This window comes from Aphelocoma coerulescens, chromosome 4, assembly GCF_041296385.1.
Source record: "Aphelocoma coerulescens isolate FSJ_1873_10779 chromosome 4, UR_Acoe_1.0, whole genome shotgun sequence".
Taxonomy (NCBI): domain Eukaryota; kingdom Metazoa; phylum Chordata; class Aves; order Passeriformes; family Corvidae; genus Aphelocoma; species Aphelocoma coerulescens.
The window spans coordinates 29,683,533-29,702,328 of record NC_091017.1 but is presented as its reverse complement, the minus strand read 5'-3'; the positions used below and the strand labels follow the sequence as shown (position 1 = coordinate 29,702,328).

Sequence of the window (18,796 nt, the reverse complement as noted above, 5' to 3'; positions counted from 1 at the left end):
GAAAACTTTAAAAATAAAGCAGCCAAATACATAAATAAAAGTAGAGAAAAAAGAAAAAGAATGATGTCACCCTCAAGCAGTTCCATCAAGGGATGACATTTTAAATCACATCATGTCTCACACCCATTTCTTAGTGCAAAATAAATCACTTGAACAGAGTGCAAGCCAATTTTTACTTTAAAAAATGTTGTGTCCTAAGGCTCTCTTCTTGAACTTCAAAAGCATACTTCATAATTACTCTACCTATCAAAGGAAACTCAATATTTCACCTCCAACCTCCCTCTGCTTGTGTTATAATTTTTAATTGTTAATAAATTATATTAATTTTAAACTGGTTATTCTCTCTTGAAATTACATCTTTCAAATGGGTATGCAAACTTATTTTAAATTAACATATTTACCTGAAAATTATATATCACTAATTTGTTTATGACTTTTCTTGCCTCTTAATTCTTGTATTAGGATTTCAGTCTTTGGTTACCTCATTTAATTTTATTTGAAAACGGTTGTCTCAATTTAAGAGTCAAAAGCTATTTCATAGAGCTTGAGAACTCTGGCAAGCAAAAACTTTTATTTATCTGGCATATTTATATATTTTTATTTGGAGTCATCATTATGCACTGCAAGGTCTTTTGTCATTGCAAGATTTAGACAGATGGAAAATGTGGAGATCTTGTTTGCAATCTAAAATCTGCTCTTACAGCTGCATGCAGTTACTCAAAGAATACAACACATTGGTGTTTTTAGCAGGGCTACATAATTTTCTTTAGATAGCAGGTGTTTTACTTAATGCACAGTCCTTGCAAATACATTCAAGAAGGTCAGGCATGGCAGGTAGGGTATTTTCTGTATGGGAGAGGGTGCCTCTGGACAGGGAAGCAAGGTGCTGTGCATATTCAGGTGTGATCATGCAGGCATCATTCTTTGTAGATTCCAGCAGTCAGCATTTAAGAGTCCTCACTTATTTATCAAGGCTGGTCACATGCTTAAATGGATGAATAACTATTGCAAAATGGTAGAAAAATGTCAGTACATGGTTGCCAAAATGACATAAATCAGCACTCTTAAAAACTCCAGCATGCAGAAAATACCTTCGTGGCAGGACCAGCCAAAATAGGTTGCAAAATCTTGTGCCTGAGAGCAACCTGTGCTGAGAAATGGGCAGGGAAGTTCACACCGAAGCAGTGCTCACTGGTTTCCAAGGCTCTCAGCGTGGATCTAGACATACTGGAGCACACTGCAAAGGAAAAACACATCCAGTTGGTGAACTCAACTAGGTGGCTGAATGAACCATTTCCCCATTGAAAGAAAAATCTTCTTGGAGATGCCTTTGTGATTTCTGGGCAGCACACAGGAAAGAAAAGCAAAACAGAGATTGTCCCTGCTGTCAGTGTTCTGTTAAGATCAGTACCTACAGGATGCTGTTCAGTGCCAGGTGGGTACTCTTTAGTCTGCAGGGTGATTTTTTAATTAAAAAAGATAAGGACTGTCTCACCATTCCACTAAATTACATATCTACATACAATTTTATTTTTTTTCCAAGTATCAGAAGATGACTACATTTTTTCGCCCACGCTAGACGAACTCTGGCTATCAAATCTATGAGGCAAATAGCCTGTATCTCAGACTGCTACTCCCCAAACTTGACACATTTTGTCATCTTGCCCTCATTATTATGCACAAGTCTTCCTGTAGGAAAGAAACCTGGTTTTTGCTCTTCCTTCAGCCAAGCTCCCTGCTCACAATCAAACCCACTGAGACAATCACCTTTTGTGAGTCCTGGTGACACCCTTCGCTGGTAGATGGACTAAATCACTGGAAGATGGAAGAAGTACAAGCACACTAAAGAAGAATAGTTTCAGACCAGATTCACAGTCTTGAATAACTCTCAAAGCAGGCTCCCAAGTCCCAGCTCATCAAGATGAAAATGTAGCTCCTAATTGTCCCCATATGTTTCAAACAAAATTTTATGAATGAAAGATGGATCTTCTTCCCAGTTGCTCGCTTCTAGCACAACCCACTCAATTCCAGATTAACCCACCTCCTTCTAGTTCCATCTCCTTTGTGTGGTCGAAAACAAAGCAGGGAGCTGCACCAACAGAGACACTGGAATTCTCCTTGCCAAAGGAGCAGGCACATGAGGTAGAAGGCAACATTTGCTGGAAGCTCAGATGTTGAAACACGTGTTTTTCTCCAGCAAAATGAAAGAAGAAAGAATCATGTGGAATGAGGCAGCGCAGTTCGTCTCTTTTATGTTGCGAGAGCTTCCAAAAAAAGAGAAGCTTCTTTCAAACAAAAGTGAAGCATGGGTAGTTTTCCAAATGTTCTCGTTTATTTATGATAGTTGTCTTCATTTAATGAGCAACGTGTTTTCTCTCAAGTCTGGCATAGCCAGTGGCTGAAGCAACAGATGTACCACACTGATGATCCTGAAGAACAAAAACACATCTGACTGCAGTAGCTCTTTTGGACTCTGAGGACCAAGTGTACAAGCCTGTGGGAACTTCACAGAGACTTGAAGTTCTAATTTATTCATTATTTATTTATTTTTATACCTTTATACAAGAGCTTTAGTGCTACATGATAATGTATATAGAAAATTTTAGGATATCAATTACATTTTTTCTGTATTTTAATATATCAAGCAAAAAAAAATAGAAGAGGCTTTAGTCATCTATGAAATGACATGTTGTTAGATCTTTGTGTATTGAGGCAGGCATTGGACATTTTATAGTGTACACAATTGGCACACCTGGGAAAAAATGTATACACTGCTAGCTAAAATGCCTAATTTCTTCTTTAGCACATTTGCGGTTTAATTACAAAACCTACTGAACAATTAAAATTCAGGGCAGCACACTGCCGCAGTATCAGGCTTTGATGTGGGGTCAGTATTGGTCACAGTCCTGTACTCATTACATAGGTTAATCAATTTGGTGGAGTAAATATGACAGGACTGTCCAAAAATCTATGTAATTACCATCGCTCTGAGAGCACAGGCAAGCACGGCTGGTTTATGTGTTTGATACACGAGCAGTATTGTTTCTAAACAAGCAGAGATCCAGAGCTATTAGTGTAAAGCAGATTTGTTTCTTCTATGAGCAGTCCCTCTCATTGCTGCTGTCCATCTGCACGTGTGAGGTGCAGCAGGGTGTGCACCCCTGTGCCAGCACCCTCACACACACACAGAGGGAAGCTGTACAAATGGGTTGGTGACAGTGACCGTCTCTGCCACTGCAGTGTCCCCCTGGCCGGAGCTGATGATGTTCTGTGCTGAGAGGCAAAGCCCCTGCACAGACCTCGCAGCAGCAATTAAAGTAATGCACACATTGCCACTCATCTCTGAAAGATAAAGGCATCTGTGTGACAGTGGCACTGAAGTGGGCTGGGAACGTATGTTTGTCACTGCCCCAGCCATCTTCACCCCCAGCCCAGCTCATGAGACTTCCTTTCAAACAGGAACTACTGAACAGAAATGGATGGCTACAGCCAGATCAAGGATTGCTTTCTCTTGCCTAGACATGGATTCTTCTGAATCCCCAAATAACACAAACCCATTACAACCTTCAGACAGGTCACTATTTGTCCAGCTTGAGGCAAGTAAAAAGCAAAAATGTCAGACCCCTCTGAACTGAAGAAGAGAGATTGCTGCTCGTTTTGAGTAGGATGCACAGAGTTTGCTTCCTGCTCTGAAAGCCAGGAGTTATCAGGTTGCTCAGCCTGGGATTTTTGCAATAGTCACTGAATTTCCCCAGAAAACAGAGTGACAGCAAGAAGGTTTGAGCTGGGATTTTTGCAACAGTCACCAACCTCCCAGGGAAATTCAGTGAGAGCTGAAGAGTTTTGATCCCTCGCATGGAAGTTGATAGCAAATTAATATGCATTTCCATGGGGGCAGGAGTAGGTCTGGGTGCCACAATCCCATAAGCTCTTTTGAAAATCATAGCCTTAAATGGAAATATTCTGATATTCCAAATATGTGGGGTTAGGTAATTTTTTCTAATTCTTAAAAATATGTTAGTCATAATTTTCTTCTGCCTTTCAGTTCCTATGAGATAAAAAGAGTCTGGCTTTACAAGCAGCAAGATTTACCAAACTAGTTCCAGAGAAGTTTTAAACCATTTTCTACAGTATTTCCCAATTTTTTTCCCAATCTTTTTTTTCTGTAAAGTGTGTGCCATACAGGGTGTAGGACCGGGGGCACTGTCCTGGCTGGGCATTTGCCTGGGCCGACTCTTGGGCGTTTGCAATGGGTGGCACCTGAGCCCTGTTGCTCGCCCTGGTGGCATCGTCCCCAGGCGTGGGCAGCCAGCCCCAGGTGACAAGCGACCAAGGGAGGGGGCTGCAGGAACACTCTGGAGGGCACACCCAGCCAAACAGTGCGTGGCAACAGGGCACAGCACGGTGTTTTGCAGTGGCCTGCTGGGTTTTCATTAGGGTGTGTCAAAATATTAAAACAGGGCAGTGAAGAAGAAAATGTTTTTTTAATAAACCATGGGTTGTCCCTTCGTAAACCCAAAGTTTGACTGCTGTCGAGACAAGGTCTGTGTCTCCTTGTGCTTGTTTACTGGTGCCTATTTCAACAGCCTCTTTATAGACTCTAGGAATAACAATAACAGAAGACTTTAAGTGTTACTACAGTGCTAAATGCTTACTACTAGCAAAAGGCGTTGATGAACAGATCTTTGCTGCTCATTTTATGTTTGAGTCCTGCTCCCTACAACACTCTGCTCTCTCATGCTCCCCACCCACTGCATTTAAACGAACAAACCACGTTTTCTTTATGTCATCTCCAGCCATCCCAAGGGCTTTGATCACCAAAGGAAACATGTCAGAGCTGGCAGTGTTCTCATTCTGGGGAAAATGTTGATATTTTGGACTTATTTTTCTTGTGTATCAGAATGACAGCAAGTATTTTCAACTGGTTTCGTTTTCCAAGGAAGAAAAGCACTCTGGTCAGGATAACTTATTTCGCTCAGCTTTAATGTATCATTTGTAGGACGACTTTATTTATTTTTGAAAACTACTTTATAACAGCCTCCCAAAAATATATATATAAAACAAACCTTCAAGGAAGAAATTGCTTGGAAATAAACCGCTGAAGCTGCTTGTTGTGGCAGTAATCAAAAAGGACATATTAACATCTTGCTTTTATATTTTCAAATAAAATTCACTAAAATGGCCACAAAGCCACTCTACATTCTCCTTAAAAAAAAAAAAAATAGGCATTTTGTGTGGAAAATCATTCCAAGCTATTTTTCAGGGACAAACTGAAGCTGCCAGGGACAAACACAATGTCTTTTTGCGCTCTCTCACTTCCTTATTACTGAGTTTTACTGCCATCTGTTCTGTGGACTTCAGCTGGGTCACTGCAGAAATGTGAGAGCAGGCAGTGTGCTGCCCCTGAACTTAGTGGAGTACCAACACTCCATTAGGGACTATATAAATATTATCTGTAGCAGACTGGGAAGTGTCAGTCACTGGAGCCCTCCCTATCACCCTTCGCAGCAGCAGAACTGGTCCCACCACGACCATTTTCCTCTATCTCGAGAACCCTCACACGGCTTCCTTTTTTATTCCCGAGGCTGGGAAACATAGGCAGTCCAAGGGCAGTGCAGTGCAGAGCCAGCAGGAGGTGCTCCTTTAGCAAGGAAATCTGTCCAACAGAATAAATCCTACGTCTGTGCTACCAAATTTCCCCTCCACTAGAATATAAAACACATTTGGCATACTCAAAAAAGGGCTTTTGGCATAGCAGGGAAACCAGTTTGGGCTCTCCTACTGCAGAAACCTAGACAGATGCAATATTTCTCTTGTTTTTACCTTACTGTAATCAAGCATACTGCAAAGGAGAAAAAAATAAATGAAAATATGTTGTTAGGTCCTAGTAGACTTGCAGTTTCTGAATTTCTTTTAGAAATGCCCATAGAGTATTCCATCTTTATCCTCCCAAGTCACTGAGAATAACACATCAAAGAGCATGTTTGCATTTCTATAATAGATAACAGCATTGACATAAGCTTCAGGGTTCATACAAACTATAAACTGAATTACCAATCGCCTGTCTCACATATTTATAAACTGTAAGTCGAGCCTGGAGAAAAAAATTCCAACCACAGGTGAAATAATTATTCCAAAGCTTTTAAAGAGTCACTTCTGAGCTGCAATCTGAATTCTGGTGGATGTGAATTATCAGTTTGGTTTGTACCAGCCTCTGCTTGCATAGCAGGAGTCAAATGGCAACCTGGGCTCAGTTGCTCACTGCCATGGCAAGGTTGGCATGTTGGCATCATCGTTTAGACAAGAGATTTTGTAAAAGCTGCAGGTCTCTGTCTCCCCTGGCTAAGGAAGGGATTTTCTCCTGCTATGCTCTTGCCTTGCCTCCAAAGACCACGAGAGCTGGCTCTCCCACAATCCTCCAAGACACCAGAGCCAGAACAGAGCAAGCCCTGATGGCCCAGGGCTTCTGCTTACAAACATGAAAGCATTACAGACTATGACACTTCTCCTCACACCTTAAGGAGGAAGAAGGAAATTCTCCTTATTTCTGTAAAACTCACCCAGGAAGTGCCCATTCTGGGAGAAACAGTAGTTCTCAGGTGAGGATGGATGTCAGTGGAACCCAGTGTTTGGAGACAGCATGAGTCATTCATGCAGCAGCTCTCTGTACAACCACATCGAGGGTTTTGTGCTATATTGTAAGAAAGGAAGACAAAGTGAAGAGGGAAACATTGCTAAAAATGCTTATCGTGCTGCCTCATGCAAAAATATTAGAAGAGAAATTGAAACCCACAGGTCAATACCACTTCTGGAACTGCAGTACTGGTCTGAGCTACCAGTGCCTCCCCAGAACTACCCAAAGCACCTCTGCTGCTGCTGTTGCTGTTCAGCATGTCCAAAAGGAGAAGTAACAGTAGGAGTCAGAAGAAATAATGGCATAGGATTTGAGGTGGGATGTTCTTTCCCTGGGTACTTTGACAAAGACCGACTGGAGACTAAGTTGGACATGTTTGTCTCTTGACTTCACACAAAAAAGAGTAGACCCAATATTTTGTATGAACTTCTCAGTAATATATGGTTCTGGAACATACAATAGCATGTAGGCATTTAAGACATGCAACATTAGGAGACTTTAATTATTACAGTTCTGGTTTGAAAATTCAGACCTCTCCTCTTCAGGACTTAAAAAACTATCTTGTCTGAAATTACTCACATTTTTCATCTTAGAGACTTTATATTGCATCAGCTCTAAGTTCTTCTCCACAATACAGGTAGGAACAATCCATTTCCCTGTGGATTCCCTATTGCATTATGCAAATGCTGGAAATTCACTAAATCCAATATTATTAATGACCCTGCAACTGAAATGATTACCTGGGGTTTTTTAGACGTATGACAAGAGTTTTCTTGACTGTGTTGAGCATTTGCTTATTTAAAAAACCTTTTCTGACAGACAGGAGTGATTCCAAACCAGACCAGATGTAACACACCCAAAGTTTTGCCGTGTGGTGACAAAACCAGCCTATAAAATTACTTTCTGGAGAGTCTCTTAGTTTTGTCAGCATGATCGATTCTTGTTCACTTTTTACTGCACCAGAGCTGGCGTTAGGATTTGGGGTCAGACCAGCGAAAAGGATTCTGGTGACAATAGCAGCATTCATGAGTTCTGTCAGTGCAGCATGGTTTATTTAATTCAGCAAACACTTAGCTTTGGCGGCAGAGAGAGGCACAGCAATGTAGACAGAAATATTAAGGTAGAAGCGCTGAGAAAAAAAATTTCTCCTGGTTAGACCATGTTTAGATTCAAAGGAAAGTAGAGGGGGGAGCGAGGGAGTGGGATTTTTTTGTTTTGTTCCTGTGTTGTTATTTTTCTGAAATAGAGTCCTGTTCTTGTGCTGCAAGAAACATGAGGTGAGGATCATTCAGTGAGGAAGGCTCTGCAGCTGACAGGCTATAGGGCAGATTAAGCTCAGTTGCTTTAGCTGTGCTTCTCTGCGAACTGAAACACTCTCTCCTTTTTCTCTTGGGATACATTCGCTAAGAGGACTGATACATAGGAGTGAAGACAGCTCAGCTTTCTCAGAAACAGACACAGCACTGAAGAGACACTCCAAAGAGCCCTAAAAAGTACTTGATTCTTGAATAGGTTAGTATTTAAAACATTGCACTGTGTAAATGAAAAATGAAAAACTGTTCAGTAGAATATGCACCAACACTTTAAAATCGAAGTTTACAAACAAGAGACCCTTTGTTCAGTGGCACCATTTCCTTTGGTGTTAGGAGGCTTTTTTTGTTCCTTTCTGGCTCCAAATTCCCTTAAAGAAACTGAAAACAAATCTTGCTCCAAAATCTTGCTAAAAAAATGTGTCCAGGTTAAAACACAGAAAAACCCACACAAACCTGATGGGAAGGTATACTTGACCAACTCTCCCCTCAAACAACTTCAGAGTTTGGTAGCAATGGAGAAGGGGGGCAGATCCTCATGCACATAAGGGAAATGGCCAACACAACCCCAAAATGTGGCTGATAAATAACATGCAGGTGCAATTATTATTGAGTGCCCCGGATATTCCCATGTGACATCATATTGTCAGGTGTCTTACTTTGTTTTGCTCCAAATGGCTCACAGCTTTTCTGCATGCACTACTCCACAACCATCACAGCTGACAGAGCTGCTTGTGCCAGATGCTGTGAAATTTGAAGGAGCAAGGGCTCCAGGGTACTGTAGTTGTTGTGAGGCTCCTTCAGCTTTATGGAGAGCTCTTCTCACCTTTCCCAGGACAGCATCAGCACAGGCTCACCATGCACTGTAAATCATGTGTATCTAAGGCTGCATTCAGCAGAGGTAGGTTTCTGAGAGGGGAGCTGGGCTGACAGAGTTGAGTGAGCAGGTTTGTATTCTTCTATTAATTTCATTTGGTTTAAGCTTTTAAAGACTTACAAACTTAGAGAGCTGCCCTTGTAGTTTTTATGTAAATTAAATAAATCAGTGTTCCTGCAAAATGCCTACTGATAATGCTTTCCAGTTATATTGGTGTGTCTGAATGGCCAGACTTACCTTTACTACAGAGATGGCCGTTTACAGAAACCTCCCTGGGCTGAGCACTATGGTTACTGGTACAGCCCAGCACGATAACTTGCACAGAAGAAAGCCTTCCATCGCTGAGGGAAAGTGCAGCCAACACACCAGCCCAGCTAGGTGTGCTCACATTGTCCCCCACCTATGTGATCTAAACTCAGTCAGGGCACGCAGGAAATAACAAATAAATGTCCTGGTTTGGTAACCTCTTGCCTTTCCAGGAAGAGATTGTTTAAACTGCTTCCAACAATCCTGCCGGGGCACAGACACTTTCTTCCTTGGCCTGATGGTAGCCCATGTCTCTCTCTGGGATCCTCCTGCCACACAACAATTTTGAAGGAAGTTCAGACCTTGGGTTAATCTCAAGCCATGCATTTTCCACATCACCCAGGTGATGGCTGGCATTTAGACTCCTGACAGAAAAAAAGGGGCAGAGAAGTAAAATGTTAACAATTACACATTTACTAAATTATATTACATTAATGTCTATTATCAGAGGAACTGGATACTGGAATGGGCTACCCATGGAGGTGGTGGAGCCATTGTCCCTGGAGATGTTTAAGGAAAGACTGGATGTGGCACTTGGTGTCATGGTTTAGTTGACATGGTGGTGTTCAGTCATAGGTGTGACTCAATCATTTCAGAGGTCTTTTCCAACTTCATTGATTCTGTGGTTCTGTGGTAGGGATGGATCTCAGAATCAGTGTGAAGACTTGCTGCTGCCATTCCCTCCTCTACCATATAGTAAATGGGTGTTTGTGCTTTTGATGGGAGTAAGGTACAAAGCAGGCTTTCCTTGCATGACAGATGACAGCCACCACGGGCAGAGACCCCTAGCCTGATGGGAGGACGCCCAGTGGGAGCTCTTGCATTTCTGCAGGGCCCCACTGAACTGACGAGCAGGCACTGGCCCAAGCACGATGGTTACAGGCATTGCTCCACACTGAGTTATATTTAACACAGGAGCCTAAATTACACAGCAGATCAAGAGGACTCCCCTTGAAAAGGCTAACAAGGTGCCACCTGTTTCCCAGGTCAGAGCCAGGAATTTTGAAAGCACATATGTTTGACAACACCCAGATCAACCAAACAAAGTAACATTAATAGGGCCCCCTCCCCTGCTTGGGCACTGGGCAAGAGGCAGCTGCCCTGGTGCCTGGCTGGAAATCAGGAGCAGCCCCAGGGAATCTTGTAGGCTTCCCAGCTGTGGGAAGAGTCCACAGGGAGGATGTGCAGCAGTAACGAGGGAGACAAAAGTGTGACCGAGGGGACAAAGATCTTCTGAGAGATGAGAATGAGCTGAAGGATATTTCATTTTCCCCGATGAGGATAATTCAAATGAGTTCAAAGATACGAACTTCCTCCAGAGCATAAGCTTCTCTGGGGCAGAAACCTGTTAATTTGGAGAGCATACCATGTGTAACAGAGGCTGTGTGGGCAGCTCCATAAACCGTGGAGTGGAGCAGGAGGGGAGACCTTCCTGCCCAAATCAGACACTCACTTCTTATTGCAGCCCTGTGCAAGAGCTTGCATAAAGCAATGTACCTGGATATCTCCAAGAGCTGCCCTTCACCCTCCCTCTGGATCCACCTCTGGAGTTTGCTTCAGCTGTTTTTTTCAAAAGATCCATAGTAGTTCCACCATTTTAATACCTACCTACAAAACCTCCTGATGCTCTGGGTTTTAGTGAACCACGAACTACCTTAAAAAATGCAACATAAAATTAAAGAATTCGCTGCTCATAGCTCCAAGTAGGGAACCAAGTAATTAATATACAGTTTAATCTACAGCTTCTGCTGTTCTTATACAGCTCCAGTGCTCTGGCCTGCAGCCCCTTTGCCTTAATTGCTCTCACTAAAGATAGCACTCTTCTACTGCAGGATAATCTGGTGAATCCTATGCCCATATCAGGGCTAAATGCACAGTGTTTAAGAGGAAGAGAGCTCAAAATAACAAGGTGTTTGTTTGCATTCAAGGAAAAATAGAAATGTTTACTGGAATTCAAAATAATATATCTCATTCTAAATGAAATCCCGTTAAAAGCTAACTTTTCTAGTTATCTAATATTATTCTGGCTATGGCTAATATCTCATGGATGATCCTTTGCTAACTTATAATGGTGAGCCACAGCCTGTCTGCATGCCAAAGATACCCTCTTTAAAGAAAAACAAATACCACGGAACGCTTCTGATCTTTCTCGTGTAAAGATTTTTTTTTTATGAAACACTATTTAGATGCTTCACAGCCAGGAAATGTAAATAAATGTAATAAAAAGTATTCTTGGCTGTGAGAGAGGTCTGAAAAACTGAATTCCTCAAGGGACAGACAAATAAACCAGGGAAAGTTTTATTTCATTATCAACATAGTAGCGGCATACATACATCAGCTGGTATCAATCATAGTTATAGCCTGAGGCCAGTGACTGACGGCATGCTGCAAATTCAGATTCTGACTTTTCCATCACAGCATGCACTTGAGTAATTTTCTGCAGATTTTGGTTTTCCAATCTGCACTCCTCGGCTGCATCACCTTCCCTGTGCCCAAAATGACTGCCTGCAATTGGAGGTTCAGGGACTTTTTAAGCTGGAGGCTGTATCTGACCAGTTGTTTCATAGACAAAATGAATTTGCCTAATCCTTTTCTGAATCCATTCATCCTGTCAGCCTCCATAACATCTTGCAGCAAGAAACTTCATAATTTAATTACACATTGTGTAAAAAGGTGCTGAAATTAGTAAAAGTCTTTTAGCCAGGAAGAATATTATTATCTGGAGTCTCTTGTTTTGTTGAAAAGCCTTGCTACCGTGGGCAAGGACTGTCGGCTCAGCTGCCGACTGGAGGCTCACCCAGACATGCAAGTTTTGCAGCTGCTCCTTGCTTCTGACCAGCACCAAGCAGCAGAGGAGGCAAGGTAGAAGCAGGAGAGAAAGCACAGCTTTCTGTGGAGATGTACAGGCCAGAGGTTGACTGATAAATCATGGTGGAACCTGGCAGATGAGCAACAAGGGCCACAATCTGAACCCTTGCTTCAACCCTCTGCAACAGCCCAGCCAGCCTCAAAGGGTCCCCCTCTCTCATTACCCTTCTTCAGTGGGGCAGAAACTGTTCCCCCCCTTAGGCAGGGCTTATTTGAAGAGACCTTGAGCACCCATGCTCTGGCTGAGCTCAGCAGGAGTCACAAACGGTCTGGGAGACTCAGAGCAGCATCACACAGGGAATTTTGGGACTGTAAGTACAACCATTCACTTACAGTTTTCTCCTCTACCCCATACTGTCCTTAGTGTCATACCTCATCAGCTCTTTTTCAGCTCAGGGTCTCATCTGTAGGTCCCTGCTCCAGCACGATTATGAGTCAAGGTCTGCAGAATTTGACTGAAAACTCCTTGTGTATGATGTTCCATCTCCTTTGACAACTCAGCCATACCAGCAGGACTTTTGCTCACACCCCTTTACTTCCCTCAGCCTTAGAGAGCTCTAAAGTGCAACTCTAAATTGAAACTCTAAATTGCAAGACAAAACTGCCTGTTTCCCCTGGACATGGACACAAGTTATCCATGAGACCCACTCAAAGGAAAATGGAGCTAAAGGTGAAATGACCAGCTGCAACTCAGACTGATCTTGCTCTTCATCAAAAGGTGAGCCTAACTGCTGTCCCTATAGGTCATGCCTCTCTGCCTTCCAGCCACCATGAAGACTTGTATTTTCAGATCATTACCAGACCTGAAACCATGAAGCTGAGATGCTGACATCACAAGGCCCTGAACAATACCCCAGACTCCTGCAAACTGCTCTTTCTCTGGCACTTCCCTATCAAACACTGCTGCCCTTGACTGGCATTCAGCTGTTACCATTTAATACCTGTGTCGGGCAAATTAATGGCAGTTGCTTCCATGGGAAGTGAGAAATGGTACAGTAAAATAAGACCCACCTACAAATAACTTTCTCAGCAAGAAAGAAAACTCGCCACCTCATTACTTGCCTTAAACACTTTCCCTGGGGGAGCACCACGTGTTTCACCAAGCACAGCAAGATCCTTGGTACTGTATGGCCTGGCTGCTGTTCCCCCTTCCCATCCAGCTGTGTTTCAGCAAGAGACTTGGTCAGACAGAGGTCAGGGAATTTAAAAAAAAGTAAATAGGAGTAATGTACTGGGAGCACACATTCACTGCATTGCTGAACTGTCTTACTAACCCGAGGGTAGCCTCCCACACTCCCATGCCGTTAGTGCACAGCTGCTGCTGGAAAGTTGCCTGCAGAGTCTCTGTCCCCTCCCACCTCTTTCAAAGGACCTTGTCTGGAGCTACCAGGCTTCTGCTGGCAATATTTGTCAGGGAACAGAGGACTACTGTCACTTACAAACAAGCAAAGGATTACAAGATGCTTTGATTTCATTGGGAGCACAGAAAGGGAACGATCGCCATTTCAAAAGCTAGAAGGAAACACTGGTGCACAGTCAGCTCTGCATGTTCATTATGTATTTGGCAGAATATATCAATTGGTGTATGCTGAATTCCAAAACAGGTCTAGCTAGAGCCATGCCAAGTGCTATTGTAAAAGGGCGACTGCTCCACAAAGCACCTCATATACTTATGGGGCTCCAGATACTAATTTTGCACTGTACAAGCAAGTACAAATAGAAATAAACATTTTCAGCATAAGGCTTCCAACAACACATCCACAAAACCCCCGGCAAAAGGCCCTCAGTGGCTTTCCCTGGTGCATCCAAGAAGTTGCAGCATGAGACACTCACCAGCACTTCTGAGTCCAAGCTAGAGGTGCAGAAGCAGGACTTGGTTGGAGGGGCCTTTGAAAACCTGCCCACAGACACTGCCCCTGGGTGCAGCATCCTGGAGAAAATCTCATCTATTCTGGGACACGTATAACATTTATTTATTCAGGAGCAGGACTTCCACCTCTAAGAAAGTAGGAAATGTTGACATAAATGGGCAAAACTGCTACTCTGAAATTAAAACACATTTCTTCAGCCAGAATCTCACATTAATGTGGTGCCCCACAAAACTAGTAAAGTTTGGATTTTCAAAGGCCCCTTCGGGGATATTTTACTCTACTCCCTTTGAACATCTCTTTGGTCCTTTCAAAAATGCCAGCCTAAAAATCCCTGCTGGGGGGCAGCATGTTGCCGTGCTCTTTTCAGGTCTTACCTTTAATACAACATTAACCTCATATTTTGCATTTTTCCAAGCGTGGCTTTCTGGGTTTGGTACTGAGTCCTGCGTCCCCTTTTATCCACATGCTGTGGATTATCTGATCTGATGAGTCATCAGAAATAATCCTGCAACGGCACTGCTCGATGTAAGAGTTAGCTTGCAAGCTACTTTGTGTCATCATTTATTTGAGTAAACCATGCCACCTGCCCTGTATTTTATCTTGCACTTTAAAAAAAAAGAAGAAAGCTGCCACTAACTGCTGACTATTTTAATCTCAAAATAAGATAACAACACATTTGTGAGATCTGAGCCACCAATGCCTTCCTCTAAACAAAAGCTCTTACAGTAAAAATGCCCTGGTAAGATTTGCCCACTCAAATCTCATAAAGCCCATGTTGTTGCAAGAGCTAAGAAAACCTTGCTCTTTCGATAGAGTAATTCTGGGCTAAGAACATTGATGGCATCCCAGAACTGGAAAGCTGGATGTGTAAATTAAAAAGCAAGAAAGCACATATAAACTCTTAATATCCTAATACCTATTACATGTGATCTCTTTCAAAGTAGCTTTAAATGAGAAGTGCAGTTACTCTTTGATATAGCTGCTAGAAACATAGCCAGGATGCCCTTTGTTATAAATTTAAAAAATGAGTCCACATTTCATAAAGGCTCATAATAAATGAGTCTTCAAAACCAGCACATATTATTCCCTTTTTGATTTTTTCTCCATTTAAAACATAAATCTGCACCAAATACAGAATAGTTCCCTTCACTCAGGAGAATCCTTTTGACCTGACTGTTGGAAAGGATCCCTTTCAGCCACCGTGACAGAAATGATCATATGTGCAGTGAGAAATCCCCTCCACACCACACCTAAGTTCCCTCAGGGCTACCAGGAACTGGCCTCAGCATCATCTGGAGGCCACAGCAAGTGATCCATGCCGATAAGCAGCTGTACACAGGCCATGGAGTGTGAGCCACAGTGTCTGCAAGCCAAACCTGGACCCAAATCCAAAGGTATGTACCTGGTCACAGTACCTGGTACGTGCCTGTGAAAACACTGGAAAGAGACTGTACCACCAAAGGGACCATCTGCCTGGTACGACACAAGAGTGAGGGAGGACACTGGGTTTTCACCCAAAAAAATCCTGATCTGTTATTTACATCTTTCCCTAAGGCACTCATCAGAAGAGCAGAGAGCCTCTTTAAACACAACAGTGCATTTATTCTCGCAGGGTGAAAAAAGAGTCTTAGAAGTATTATCCTTGTTTTAGAAGCACAGAACAGGTCCATATTTCTAAACACATCCATACAACCTCAGGCAGCCCGGGGCTGGCTCCCCAGTGGTGCTGTGCAGCAGTGGCATGTGCAGGGTGCCACAGTGATAACTGCAGAGCCCGGGCTAATCATCACATCCCTGCTCTGGCCCTGCTCACCCCATGTCCTGAAGGAGGAGGATTTATTTACTTCAGAAGGAATTTGGGAATTCAGCCTATGTATTCAACTTGCACATAAATCACGGATGTTATCTAAATGGGGTGGCAAACGCAGACCCAGGGAACACGCATAACTCAGTCACATTGCCTTGAAAAGGCACCGAAAAGGCTCGATTCGAGAAATTTTAAAACCTAACATTCTTTGTTGAGCTTTGCAGTCCTGAGGGAGCAGCGGGAGCCGGGTGACCACCCCCGCAGGGCCGGGGCGGCCAGGGTGTGCAGGGCGGCGGCGGGGCCCCCGGGATTCCCGTTCCGCGCCCCAGCTGTGCCACCCCTGCACCGCACAGCTCAGAAGGGAGTCCCGCTGCCCCTCAGCCGCGGGGTGTGCGCCTGGCCCGCCGGGGAGCCGCGGGACACAGCGGGGGCTGCCGCAAAAGGCGCCCGGCCCCCAGCGCACCCACCCCTCGGGGGACCACCCTCGACATTGCTTCCCAGGGGGAGAAAAAACCGCAGGGGGTTTGCCTAGAAAGACTGCCTTCGAACCTCCGAACTGCCCTGTCAGGCGGGAGAAGGGGATTTTTGCCGCTGTTTGCCCGTTTGTCAGGCAATAGAGGAGTTTTGCCCCGCGGCCGCGCTGCCCTGGCCCGGCCGCGCTCGTGGACGCGCTGTCGGGCGGCTCTTCCCGGCGGAGCCCGCTTGGCTCCACAGCCCGGCGGCTTTGAACAAAAGCGTTGGTCTGTTGGCTCGTTGGTTGGTTTTTATTTTTTGGGGTTTTTTTCTTTTCAGAAAACAACTGCAAGCCCCTTTTGCGAGAATTTTTTTCCCCCCCCCCTGCCGCCGGTCCCCCTGACCACCATGTGCTCCCCCTTGCCTCCGACTGGCATGCGTCCAGGACGGAGGAATTTTTTTTCTTTCCCCTTTTCTACTATTATTTATTTAATTATTTAATTTCACTTTATTTCCACTGCGCATTTCGGCTCCAGCTCCCCAAACTCTTTGATCTCCCCGGCTGTCTCCTTACCCGGAAGAAAACCCCGGCTCTCTCAGCTGGGAGCTCAGCGCACACGTGGGCGCCCTGGCGCTCCTCCATGCTCCTGCCAAATTTAGTCACACAAAGGGCTCGGGGGGGGGGGGTCGGGGGGGGATGAAAGGGGCCGCCGGCGGGACATCAAAGGCGCCGCCGCCCCGCCCCACTCCCGCCCTTCCCTATAAAGGGGGCGCCGGCGGCAGACGCCGCTTCTCACGCGAGAGTGTCCTGTGTCCCCACGCCCCGCTTATTGCGCCCGGAGGAATCGTCAATGGCACCGCAGCTCCCCCCTCTCCCCGGTCAGCACCCCTGAAGCTCTACGGGGGTCGTCCCGCTGCCCCGAGTGCTGGTGCTCAGCCCACCCCGGGGCCGGTTTCCCCTCCCTGTGTTCGATACCCTCCCCCCCCCGCCCTGAGTACGGGCAAGCCGGGTTGGGCGTCGGGGAGTGCTCGAAATGCGGGTCTCTTCAACGCTGAAATGCAAAAAACCCCAACAGAAACTCCACAACTCCCTCTGAAACGCCAAAACCCACTCAAACAACCGAAAAAAAAAAAAAAAAAAAAAAAAAAGCAAAACCTGCCCAAAATTAAGAAACAAAGCAAATAAACAAAAAAAGAAAAAAAAAAGAAAAAAAAGAAAAAAAAACCAACACGGGAAAAGATACACTAAAAGCAAAAGAGAAAAAAAGAAGAAACTCCTAAAGCGAAAAAATCACCCTACGAAAGTACCAAACGGCGCGGTAGCCGCTCCGGAGCCGGGTGCCGGGCACAGCGGCGAGCGCACTCCCGGTGGCCCGGGGAGGCCGGCGGGTCCCGGGTCGAGAGCAGGGCCACGGTGAGGTGTCCCCATACCCCGGGCCTTGTCCCCCCCCCACCGGCCGTGCCCCAAGAACTGCGAGTAAAGCGACAGCTTTGTGTTGTCTCCAGTCAAATCTGACGTTGGAGTTGAGGTTTCCTGAGTTTATCTTCTTGTCATAAATCATTACGGTTTCCACACACACATTCCCCCACCCCGGTCCCGTCGCCCCCACCCCGGCCCCTTCTTGCCTTCAAAATCCTTCCACCAAAAAAACGATCCGGGAAAGACTCCAGCCCACGTGAAGGGACGGCGGAGGGGCGAGGGGAGGCTGCTTTTCCAGAGGGACCCGGTAATGAAACAGAGGAGTGGCCGCGCTGCCGGCTCCTCCGGCGGGGTCCCTGCCTGCTCCCGGGCCGCACCGCCCCGTCGGGGGAGCGGGTTGCGATGCTCAGCATCTCGCCGAAGGTCTTTTTTCAGAACAGGACCGTCCCGGGGCAGCTTTACCCGGCCCGGCTGTCCCGTGCCCGCCGAGCGCCAGGAAAAGGAAGAAGGGCGGGAGGGATGCGGAGATGTGCATCTCCGCTCAGGAACTCTCCCCGAGTTGTCTATCGTTTTCCGAACAACCTCTTCCCCATCGCCTCTCTGCAGCTGTCTCCGAGAGAGAGGGGGTCTCCCTACATCTGGGGAGCACTGCACAATTAAGCCCCTTCCCAGGAGTTACATTTCTAATTTCTTTCTTTCTCGATTATTTATTTCACACACTTGTTCGACTTGGCAAGTGCGTCCCCCTTTCCCGCTACCTTGCTCCCTTTCTCGGGGTTTGGAGGGTGTCATTTCTCAGCTGGATTTTAATTACCCGTTCGCGGACGATGACGCAGAGCCGCGGGCGGCGGCGTGGGCAGCCGGGCTCAGCCCGCCCGTGTCCCGGCCGGCGGTGCCGCCGTGCCGAACCCGGCATCTGCTGAAAACGGATTGAGCATCCACATGTTCCCGTTCCTCCGGCTCCCGGCGCTTGAAGGTTTAGCAACCTGACGGGGCATGTGCAAAGCACCAAGCACACTTTTCCGATGCCAAAATACTGGGAAGTTGTTTCCGGCAAAATGTGCGCCCATCGCGTTCGCAAAATAAAAGTTGCGGATCCTGACGTTTCCCAAGCGCAGCGCCTGCTTTTGTCTGGATGATTTTTTTTTTTTACTGTGCTCGTGCCCTGTTGCAGGGCGATGCCGGATCAGCCGGGAGCTAACGGGGCAGCGCGGTGCTGGAGGAACGGGACAGGGTGGAGGAGTGAACCT

The 18,796-nt window shown here is 45.5% G+C and overlaps 1 long non-coding RNA gene across 1 annotated transcript; it reads right to left on the bottom strand.

Annotated features, from left to right (window-relative positions):
- Positions 1-584: 584 nt before the first annotated feature.
- On the bottom strand, positions 585-11,294 carry LOC138109616 (uncharacterized). Its single transcript, XR_011150641.1, has 4 exons — positions 9,059-11,294; positions 6,561-6,691; positions 2,042-2,429; positions 585-1,237 (listed from the first exon to the last, which is right to left on the bottom strand). It is a non-coding gene; the product is annotated as an uncharacterized lncRNA (long non-coding RNA).
- Positions 11,295-18,796: the final 7,502 nt, after the last annotated feature.